The 12,350-nt window shown below is 36.4% G+C and overlaps 1 long non-coding RNA gene across 1 annotated transcript; it reads left to right on the plus strand.

Moving 5' to 3' along the window:
• The first annotated feature begins 5,641 nt into the window (after positions 1 to 5,641).
• Positions 5,642 to 6,497, plus strand: LOC108648318. Its single transcript, XR_001925063.2, has 2 exons — positions 5,642 to 5,684; positions 6,288 to 6,497. It is a non-coding gene; the product is annotated as an uncharacterized LOC108648318 (long non-coding RNA).
• Positions 6,498 to 12,350: the final 5,853 nt, after the last annotated feature.

Genomic DNA, 12,350 nt, shown 5'->3' on the forward strand with positions numbered 1-12,350 from the left:
ACTTCACAGCTCTCACTGTAAAAAATCCTTTCCGAATATTAAAATGGAACCTCCCTTCTTCTAAACGAAGTGGGTGCCCTCGTGTCCGTTGGAAGGACCTACTGGTAAATAAAACATTAGAAAGGTTATTATATGATCCCTTTATATATTTATACATAGTTATAATGTCACCTCTTAAGCGCCTCTTCTCTAGTGTAAACAGACCCAACTTGGCCAGTCTTTCTTCATAACTGAGACTTTCCATACCCTTTACCAGCTTAGTTGCCCTTCTCTGGACCCTCTCTAACTCAATAATGTCCCGTTTGAGCACTGGAGACCAAAACTGAACAGCATATTCTAGATGGGGCCTTACCAGTGCTCTGTAAAGGGGAAGAATAACCCCCTCCTCCCGTGAATCTATACCCCTTTTAATACAACTCAAAACCTTGTTTGCCCTTGCAGCTGCTGCCTGGCATTGCTTGCTACAGCCAAGTTTATTATCTACAAGGACTCCAAGGTCCTTCTCCATTATGGATTTGCCTAGTGCAGTCCCATTAAGGGTATACGGGGCTTGCATATTTTTACATCCCAGGTGCATGACCTTCCATTTATCCACATTAAATCTCATCTGCCACTTAGCTGCCCAGATTGCCAGTTGGTCAAGATCCTGCTGCAGGGATGTCACATCCTGGATAGAATTGACTGGTCTGCAGAGTTTTGTGTCATCTGCAAACACTGATACATTACTCATAATACCCTCCCCTAAGTCATTTATGAACAAATTAAACAAAAGTGGACCCAGTACAGAACCCTGAGGGACCCCACTGAGAACCTTATTCCAAGTAGAGAATGTACCATTAACAACCACCCTCTGTACCCGATCCTGTAGCCAGTTTTCTATCCATGTGCAAACGACTTCACTAAGACCAATATGCCTTATCTTAGAAAGCAGTCGTTTGTGGGGAACCGTATCAAATGAGACGGGAGAACTCTCTTAACAGTTGTAGTTGGAGGGATTAAACGCAGCATTCCTTGCACAGAAAACATATTTCTTACTTTCCAATGACTGGCTGCAATGTAATAAATGAAGAAAAAATTACACTCTCCCTATGTAAGATAAGAGCAAGGATTACAATTTCAAAATTCTCCTCCATTTGTAATTTGTTTTTGGTCAATTTCTTTAAAAAGTTAGGCAATATAGTTGATACCATTTAAATAATGCTACACAGTGTTGTATTGTCCTGTTCATCTGGTACTGGTACCTACACAGCAGGTATTCCTACTCGCATAGACTAAAAATCCTTCCTCAAGGGTCCCCCTGCCATTTATTTGGTGTCAAATCTTATACAAAACACAGCAAGGTCTGTGGAGTCAGGCTCCTCCCTTGATTACATCAGACAAAGAGATTGTTGGTGTCCCTTTTCCTCCTTTTATTCTGTCAAAGTTATAACTGCAGGACCTCACATTGCCAGAACCCTCTTCACTATTGGGATTCACCATCCCATATTCTCATTACCAAAAAGTGGAACTGACATAATCCCTTAAGAAATAGAGAATTCATTCTTACAAGAGTATGCAGAAAGAGTATGGCAGCAGAATTCTTAATAAAATACAATGATGTCTGCCTCCACAGTGAAAAAGAGTTCCATGTTGCTGAAGTCTAAGGGGCTTAATTTATTATGCTGTGTAAAACGAAATTGCCAGAAAAACAGTGTAAAAAGCTGTGTAAAATAAACAAAGAAGATCACCGTCTGAACGCCAGATTTTATGCCGTTATTTTACATAAGTTCCGCCAAAAGAAAAAAAAAATGCATAAAAAAAATTACGTCAATTTTATGTCGGTTTTTACACAGTGAAGCCTGGGGATGTGTGGTAAATTTTGTGGCCGTTTTTTACACAGCATAATAAATATGCCCTTAAGTGTTCATAAAAGATTTATCGAGTAATTACAGACACAAAAGAAGCAGGTATGCAGGTGAAACCAACATACCCAAAATGTTTTGCTTGTTACTTACTGTCTGTTATCACTGGATAAATCTTTTATGAACACTTGAGGGCATCATGAGCACAAGAAGAAAGGGGGAAAAAGGCACACAAAACGAATTGCTGGTGTAAAAAAAATACCTCCAACCTGTTTATTGCGGAGTGCACATACAGACCAAACGTTTCAAGAGCTACATGCTCTCTTCATCAGTGAAAAAAGTACACTTGAGGGCATATGCACTGCATGAAATAATCAACTGGTAACCATTACTGAGATTCAAGATAAACCCTGGCATTTCAAATACACAAAGGCCCAAATAGCCCCCACAGGCCCAATAATTAATGACTGTCTATGGTATCTTACAGTAGCCCCCCTGGTATTTGCCGGAATCCGCATACTGCCAGTCTGGTCCTGGCAATGACCTATTTCTTTTTATTTTTTCTTCATGTTATTCATACCTGCCTTTTATCTCTCTGCAATTGGAAATCACAATTGGAATTTTGCTAAATCTCTGAGGTACCAGTAAACCCTCAGCACTGCTAAACTAGCTCTCATAATGCATGAATCAATCAACTGCTTTAGTAAATAGTAAATAGTGCAAAGCGTTAAACTCTGCTTTGAAGGTGTTATCAGTTTATAATAAAAATAAATCCCAAGTGGTTTAAGAAACTTATTTCCTTGTTTTATTTTGCCTTCCTAAGTCTTTATCAAGATTTTTCAAAGTCTAGTCAGCAAACTTACTTCAAGCCAGCAATTGTTCCATTTAATTCCATCTAAATGAATACATGTCATTTGTGAGCAGTTTTTAAACACAAACTCGCTTAAAAATGCTTATACAGCACTTAGCACTTTCCATGGCATTTATTTCAAAGCATTATAAGCACTGATTTACAAACCAGCTGTAAATGAACCAATAAAAATGGATCATTAGATGGAATGTGCTTTATTTAGGCATGGTGGTTACTGTTAATGTCACTCTTACTTTCTTAATGTGTATATCTAAAAAAAGCCTTTAAAGGCCATCTAAACCTATGATATTAAACCACAACAAAGGTACTTATATATAAGTAATTTGTTTGCATTGAAAATTTGTATTCCAAAAGTCTGATTTCACATTCTGCCCCTGATATTCTCTGCAACCATACATGCTTCCTAGATCTCCCTGGTAAAACAAATGTTCTAATTGTAACTAAGAGGCAAATACACTGTTCTTCGGATCAATTAAAGAAGATGGTGTGACTGCTAAATGTAAGAGTTCAATGAAAAAAAAAAAAACATTTTGGATTTTCAATCTGGAGTACAGTATGTGTATAGAACAATAGACTGTAATGAATAGCTTTTTGATGCAATGCTGCTTTATTGCCTTACTCATATGACTAATTGTATGACTCATATAATGAAACATAAAACTAAATGCAGTTTTACTTTTAACTTGGTATCTGTACACAATAATCCATTCCCCCAGCGGGGTGTTAGAGAGGATCTGAGGGTGGTTAGGGAGGTTTAGCGGGAGGCCCCTAGGGGGTGTGGGGGATGCGGCCGGCGGGGGCACCAGCAGGGCCCCTGTGGCCCCAGTGGGCCCTGCACCCCCCAGTCCGACTCTGGAAGGCCAGTGTTTTAGAACTTTAGAACTGTTCAACTCATTTATTGCTGTTGTTTATAAAGAATACAGTAAACTTGTGTTTCATTTAGTAATTGCTACAATTATTGCACTGCTTTTTATGACGTTACCTTATTGAATCTGTATTGCCTTTATGTAACAGTGTAGACATGTACATAGAAACAGTATCTCAAAAATATTAGAATTTGTTGATTGTGTATATATTTAAAACATTAAATGTGGAAAAGATACAATGAAATTTTATCTGCAGATACAATATGGTATTTGCATGTAATGTGCCCTTTGAGTAATTAATGTTGACAACGTTGAGGTTTCATTGGTCAATACACACATGAATCAGCACAGTAATTGTTTACACAGTGGATCAGGTAAATACCCCAAATACAGTAAATGATCAGAATAATGAAATGATTTCATTAAACTTTGAGCAATATCATGGCTTTCATTTGTGCTGATTTATATTATTTCATACAACTATTTAACGCCACATAGATAATATTGCTGCTTGATAGAGAGGGAGGATTTAAATTATAGCTGTTGCTTATTGTTAAGGTACAAAATCAGATTATTATGACTTTAACATTGAAAACCTGAATAGAAAAAGTATATTCTTTATTACAGATACAACATTTTCCGGTCAGGGTTTTATGTTAATTGAAAATAATGTCATTACATACACAACTGTACTCAAATTTCAGAAAGCCACATTTTTCTTTTTGCCTCATACACTTTTATATGAACAGTTAATTAAACACTTGAATTTAAAGTGTTGGCTGTCTGAGCATTTGCTCACCTTTCCTACACAATACTGCTTTGTGCCAGATCTGCTTTCATAATGGAAACTTTTCATGGTTTTTGATTCTCACTCCCAGTTTTTAAACACAAAATGTTGTGAAAGAAAATAATGAGCTGATCTATTAAATGTCTAACTCTGGTTTATGAAAGGTATTGCCCATAAACAACATTGTTTTATAGGGGTTTTAATAAAAATAAATATTCCAAAGATCAACTTTCAAGGGTCATCATGACCCTTAGAGGACAATGAGTACAAGGAAGCATATTGCATTAATATATTAATTCCAGGTTACCCCTCATGCGTATGTAGCTTGAATTTTATGAGATAAAGTAAATAAACACATTTGGCCAAAGTGGCTGGCATTGTCTGTACTTTACCTGTGTTAAACACAAGTGAAGTTACTAAACATTTACTGTATATGTTATAATACAAAACATATGGGGGAGTCATTCCTCAGGGTCTAACAAAACATCTGAAAATACTTTTGAATGGCAGACATTCAAAATGCCCCCCGCCCCCAAAACGTTGATTTTTTTTGTGGTACATTGGCATGATAAATGGGGTAAGCTCCACAGCTGAATTTTGAGTGCAGTCTCTATTTCTGCTTTTTACTAGACAATCTGATTACCAGCTTAATCTTGTAAAGATGCAGACGAGTGTATTTTCGCAAAATTCTTTGTATGAGTAATGAGTGGCTTGCATGAGATGTTTGTGAAATATAGGTACTTTGCAAAAAATGCCCATAGACGCCAATGGCTGCAAAAAAAAACAAGTTGCATCGTGAAAAAAAAATCACCCGGTAGCCATGAAAAAAAACCCAGTTCACTTCAATGTGTTTTGTGAATTTTTGCCATTTGGAAATACTTTAGCATAACAGATTCACTCATCACTACATGTAAGTAACAAAATGTCATGTGTGCAGTTATACTAACTGTATGTAATTGGGTTCCCTTTTTACATCCTCCTTTTGGCTACAACTGTATGGGCAAAGGGAACATATGACAAACTACCATTAAAGGAAAAGGAAAGGTAAAAACTAACTAAGCTTTATGAGAAAGGTCTATGTAAATACAGCCATAAGCACTCACAGAAACACTGCACTGAGTCCTCTATCATAACACAGGACTTCTTTTTTTTTTCAGAAAAATCCTTCATTCCCGGGGTCAGAGTCTGCACAGCTCTCTCCTCTCTCCCCTAGGAATGTGTAATCTAAGCTACAACTACTAGAGCTGTAGCAGGAAGCTACTTAAAATGGCAGCTGCAATCTTAAAGAACAGAGAAAGCTTCTAGGGCTGATTACTCAGGTATGGTAATGCTTTCTGTAGAATAAATATAGTGTTCTAGGTGGCACTAATGTGGCTAATCTATTGGCAGTAAAATGCCAAAATGACTTTCCTTCTCCTTTAATCAAATGATGTTGTTATTATATGATCATTGGGCAGTGGGACCTGAAATTACTTGTAGTTTATGATAAACAATGAAATCTAATTTTAAAAATCCATCTTACAAAAGACCCTTAGAAAATAAGTTTTATTGCCTAAAATCTAAAATTGGATTGGACTTTTTTTTACGACCATAGGAACTTTTCAGCGGGCTATTTGGTCATTTTAAGTGCAAAAAAAAATACTAGTAGTACTGTTCCTTATTTTCAATACTAGCACCAATTACTGGATTAATTAACCAAATAATCTGTGGTTATCCTTGGAGTAATTCGATGTGTCATGATCCAAGAATACTTACAAGTCCTGGGAGTAGAAAAAGGTTCATAAATGTATAAATGTGTTTGAACTGCTTCAGTTGTCTGTGCTTCACTTTTCATTGTATTATTTCATTTCTTAAGAAATTACTTTCATTACAAAATAGAATGAAATCTAAACTTTTGCCCTTTTTTCTATCTTTTAAAGCAGTTTTCTTTTCCCAAAACTATACCTGATGCGCACCTTGAAAACCAGAACAAATGGCGAGATCATTATGGCTTCTTTCTCTCAGTCTAAAAGTTCTATAACATCCAATATGTGATTATTGTTTTTGACCTAGAGATGGGGGAATGGTGCCTTTTGGATAGTTGCCAATAAAAGCATTTGCTTGTAGCTTCTACATTAAAAGAGCCCTCTGTCTCTCGGTCTGTGCAGATATTTTTCTTTCAAAGGCATCTGTGATAATGTGTGTAGGCATATTGTAAAATTGCAGGAAATACTTTCCTTGAGTGGGGTTTTGGCCTATTTGCTTCTTTGAAACTATAATGCATGAAGATAAGACAAGAGTAGAGAATTGCAGAGGTAATTTCAAGTTGTTATTATAATTTTCTGCTATGCTGAAAACTGCTGAATGCACTATAAGCTGGCATTTGTATTTATTATGAATACACACTTAGACAAAATTGAATGGATAGTTTTTTTTATAGGTAACATACAATACAATACGTAGGGGCAGATTTATCAAAATGTGAGTTTAGAGCTTAATACATAAAAATTTGCGCACATTCTATCCATTCCTATGGGATTTTAAGAAGCTTATTTATCAAATGGTGAGTTCTAACTTTCATCCATTGATAAATACCCTTCTAAAAATCCCATAGGAATGAATAGAACGTGGGTGAGTTTTTATGAATTAAGCTCTAAACTCACATTTTGATAAATCTGCCCCTATAATTTGAATTCTTGTGGTCAGGTTTATGTAGAGAAGTAATAAACAATAGTAATAGTAATAAGTAATAAACTCATATCAGGCAAGTCAACAAGTTTTGTAATTCATTTATTCATAATTCCTATTCTAATTCTCCTAAAGAATTTGAAAAACATACAGTAGGAGGTAACCTTTTAAATTCACTTACAGTATCTTATAATTAATGAAAATTAATAAGATTGAGAAAGAGAACCTAAGATATATCTCACTGAAAGGTCCTGAAATAACATACCATTGATTAAACACATTATTCAGTGAAATACACAACCATTTATTGGCTCAGAATTTAAACACAAAATTCAAAAAAACAGAACATACTTTACCAAATGGAAAGGTACATCCCAATGCCCCATGGCACCCACTCACCTTCCTAACGCGTTTCGCACACTAGGTGCTTCATCAGAGGGATGAGCGAAATTCTTCCCCAGGCATGGATTTGTTCCAAAAAAAGTTGCAACAAAAAATTTTGCAGATGTGTCAAATACATAGCAGTTGAGTAAATAAAGTTACAGTCGTGTCCAAAAAAGTCATGCGCATCAAAAAAGTTGTGTGGTAAGCATGTTTTGCTAATCTTTCACCGCTTCGTGTATTTTTCAATGGAACAGATTTGCTCACGACTATTGCAAACAGGTTTATTTTATAATGAGGAAAATGTATTCTAAAATGATGTATTTTATCTATGCAGGGCCAGAACTATGGGTAGGCAGGGCACATCCATGCCTTGGCTCAGCACTGTAACTATGTCCCCTGTAAAACCAAGCAAGCTGTTTTTCTTTTAATTTGGCCCCTAAAGAGAATCCTTCTCTGAATGGGCTTGTACAGAATCCTTCATGTACATGATCAAACTGTTGGAAATCTTTCTGGATTGCTTCATTCAATCATTTTTTGGCTTTTTTCTGACTGTCAGGAAATTTTTAAAAGAATTGACACATTTAGAAACATGTCAAAATGTGTTTAACTGCTTTGAGCAGTCAAACACATTAATTTCCCATAAGGTGTAAGTGCTCAGTCCAGATCTGTAAATCTAAAGGTGACGGTGATGTTTTACCGACCTTGTTACCGCTCAGTGATGAGTGATGATAAATCAGCCCCACAGAGACTCCAAATACCTCTTCATTTTGTCAAGGAAATCAAGTTACGCAACCATTGTGCTCCAAGAGAATACTGCAAATTAACTACTTAGCTTATATACAAGATTGTAATGGATTGTCTGCTGCAATGTGTGTGTGTGTAATGACTTTACGTGTAATTCTTTATCATGATGGCTAAAAAGCCTAACCAGATCCTCCTCAATTAAGAAGAGTACAAGTTTCATATCGGCAGCAATTAAATCCTCTAATAGAGTAGACTGAAAATGACCCATTTGAGATTGGATGGGAAGTATGTGGTCAGTCTTCATAATATAGTTTGTCCTTAATAACCATAATATCCCTTTTATGTGCACATTTACGCTCAATGTATTTCCTTGCACAAACTAGATTAGGTTTTTCTTTGTAAATCGATTTGCAACCCTTGCAAAATTTGTGTATTTAATTTGACTATTTTATTTTTTTCTGGTACAATATTGATATAATAACTTTTAAATTAGGTGGAAAAGGTTGCTATAAATATTACATTTCCAAGCAAACAAAACAAAATATTTATCAGAAGCCATTGCTTAAGCTTATTAAGGAATGCAAATATACTTTAAAATGATCTTTGTTTTTTGTTGTTTCAAAATAAAATTCCCTCTTTGCAGATGATTTGATAAAGTTACATCTGTTTTATTAACCCTTTCAAGAGACCAAATTTTGTCTTTGTGATTTTAATCTTGTCCATGCATTTCCTTAATATAAAGCTTGTGTAACCCTTTTTGACAATAGTATACCATGTCCAGATAGGTAGAATAGAGCATGGGGTACACTGGACTCTTTTAATGGATGGACCTTTGCTAATTGGAAGAGTATATATGGATGGTATTGTTGAATTATACCTCCCACTGCCAGATGTAACATAGTGATGCAAAATACAGATGCTAGAAGTTTCTTTTGCAGCAAACTAGAACTAGAACAAGTAACTTTATTGTCCAAGACAATAGCAATGTAGGTGGAAAGGCAGTTATGCAGGTACACAAGAATACAGCAGTATCACGTGATGCACCACTATAGAGGACCAGCTTGGCAAGTAGATTAATATCCCTGGGGTTTCCAAATTAAATGTCCTGGATCCCTACAGAAGACTTGATCAGGGAGGATATTCCAAGCCTGATACCCTTGTCACTACTTTGGTCCCTACACTAAGGCAGCAGAGCCTGTAAAGGAGAAAACTCCTGCTTGGAGCAAAGAATCTGCTCTTGCTAACTAAGACTGACTTTACTAGGAAGTGCTATTAAAGAATTAATCCTATTCCGTGTTCACAGGGTCCCTGTTCCCCAACTTCACTAGAGGTACGGGTCCCTCTAGGTCAAAACACTTCTGGGCCTTATTGATTCCAGGCTTCCTGGGGCATCAACCTGGTTCAACGGATGAAGGCCAAAAAAAAGAGATCCACCCCCCTGCTAAAAACATATTACAGTGTGCAGGACGTGGTCGTAAGCCTTACGGACCAATAACACATAATATGCAACAAAATAGATACATCGGCATGCCCATTAAAAAGGAAATAATAAAGTGAAGGGTTTAAAGCTATAGGGATTGTTAACCCTATATGCCCCCATACTTGAATGGGGATAAAAAGTTAATTAGTTCACATTTTGGTACATTTAAGATGGCAGTGAGTTATTCAGGATAAAATCTCAAGGGGAACAGAATCTGCAACTACATATAGGGAGATAGCATAAAGGTGAATAAGTAGTTCTGGATCTTCAATAACCTATATATTCTATAGGGCACCCTTTTTCTTTTTCTGATTTACACAAAGTACAATACACAAGTGTATACTGGTCTATACAGAATGCTGGTGGCCTTCCCAAGTTATATCTAATTAGGCTCCATATGATATTAATTTAAAGACTTTAACATCTGGTTGGCTGAAAACCACTTCAGGTTGGAGATGTGGACCTCAGGCAACTGGTATGCATTGGCCGCGTTATGATGTGAATGTTTTCTTACTTTAGCTGGTGTGAGCATTCAAACTGTAGTACTTTTCTCTAAAAAAAAGTGCTACATCTTAAATTAATTTGTCAAAATGAATAGAAGAGTTTTCATACTTTTCCTCAATACATTCCTTTAATCCTAGGCATACAATGCAGAATTATGAGGGAGGTGCTGTTTGTTCATTTTTGGCAACTAAACACATATATTTCATTTAAAAAAATGCACACTGCCCCGATGCAATGTGTCTGAGTCTTTTGATGCCTTACCACTCAATTCTCGAAGTATTTAAAACATAACACTTATCTGAAACTCGGTATAAAATAGATTTATTTTCTTGCCTTGGAGATCATTTAACAACGCTCTTTTTCTTTAATGGTTTGCTAATTGCATTCTGCTGATCGAGTGTGAACTATTTATTGCTTTTACAAACTCATAGTGTGATCCAAAAGACATTTTTAGAAGCTTTTTACCTCTCCAATAGATATATAAACAGCTTCGCCTGGCAAGTGGTTCTTTGCCAATAACTTTATGATCAAAATTTACGGTGAGTCTGTTCGGGGAGGGATAATGTGTTAAGGTATTCTGTGTTTACAGCCTAAAAAGCTATATAGTTCTAATAAACACATAGCTGCTTCAAGGTTAATTCTAATAACAGGAGATGGTAGATAGAATTATATTCAAGCTTTCTCAACATTCTTTTATTTAAAGATGAAAATGTATTCTCCATGTAGAACTAATGTCTAGCTTACTGCACTGACAGCTTCTTTTCCAAATATTTGTTTTTGCAACATGGATAAGTGGGATCTGCCACACTGCCACACAAGGCAATTTAGAATAGGCTGAAATAAGCAGTGCCATGTTTAATTACCCAAGGTAAGCAAAATTGCAGCTTGTGCTCATACACATTTATTAAACCTAGGCACATGTTTAGTTCTTGCTTGTGCAAATTATGGTATCTAAAAGACTGCAAACGGTTTAGAGAATGCCAAGCAAAATAAGTTTTAGCTATGAATTTGAAATGGGGGATTTTCCTTCTGAAGGCACCATTAGGCAGTATATCCCTAATATCCTCATTTACATGAAGATATTACAGACAACCCTGTAGAATTTTTTACTTATTTAAAGAACTAAACCCTAAAAATGAATATGGGTAGAAATGCCATATTTTATGTACTGGACATACTGCACCAGCCTAAATGTTGAGCATCCCTATAGTAGAAATGACCCCGTAATTCAAAATTGGCACAGGAGCTTCCCATTTTGGATTGTGTTAGAAGTGTCAATGACACGCACATGCTCAGTGTGCTCTGGGCAGCTGTTGCTAAACTTAGGGGTCCTTACAAATAATGAAGCTGAAAATGAGGCTAGACTCTCATATAAGTTGATGCTAACTGCACTGGTTTCAGAGCTGCCATGCACTAATAATTTCAGTTAATTACTAAAATAGCGGAACTAGTGATGACGGAACCCAGGTACAGGAGGAGCAGCAGGGCCCCCACACCACACACAACTTTTACGCTGGGTTTGCTGAAGTGCAGCAGGTCCCAGAGGGTGCAGGCCCAGCTGCGATTGTGCCCCATACCCCCAATAGTTCTTCCACTGATTACTAATGAGCCTTGAATTGTGACATTTATATTCTATATATACAGTATATTGTGAGTGGGTCCCTAAGCTCAGTAACTGACAGCAGCACATAGCATGTGTAGGGAATCAGCAGAAAAGAACATGGGGAGCTACTGGGGCATCATTGGGGGCCCAAAACATAATGCTTTAGTTCTCCTTTAAAGGCACTCAGTAGTGACTGTGTGCTTCTATCTGATCTATGGACTTCTAATATCCATATACTGAGTATAATTGGTTATATTATGCACAATATACACCACGATATGTTCCACATAACAAAGTGTAAACAAGAACTAAATGATTTTATTTGTTCCTTGGCAAAAATGCAAGAAGGTAGAGAAATATTACTCTCATTCTTACAGCATATGTGGTGAAAATTAATTGGCCTTTGTTGTAATAAACATGTTTTCACCTACACTTACTGCATATAATTATTCCGTGGATCCTATTAGTAATAAAGGCCGTTTATTTTCTAGTAATCAAAACATTATGACAATCATTGGAAACTGATTCCAAAGGGACTCATACACGTACAAACTGGTGTGAAAAGGGATGTTTTCCTGACAGGTGGCAAGTCTAAGAAATTCA

This window comes from Xenopus tropicalis, chromosome 8 (assembly GCF_000004195.4).
Source record: "Xenopus tropicalis strain Nigerian chromosome 8, UCB_Xtro_10.0, whole genome shotgun sequence".
In the NCBI taxonomy this organism is placed as follows: domain Eukaryota; kingdom Metazoa; phylum Chordata; class Amphibia; order Anura; family Pipidae; genus Xenopus; species Xenopus tropicalis.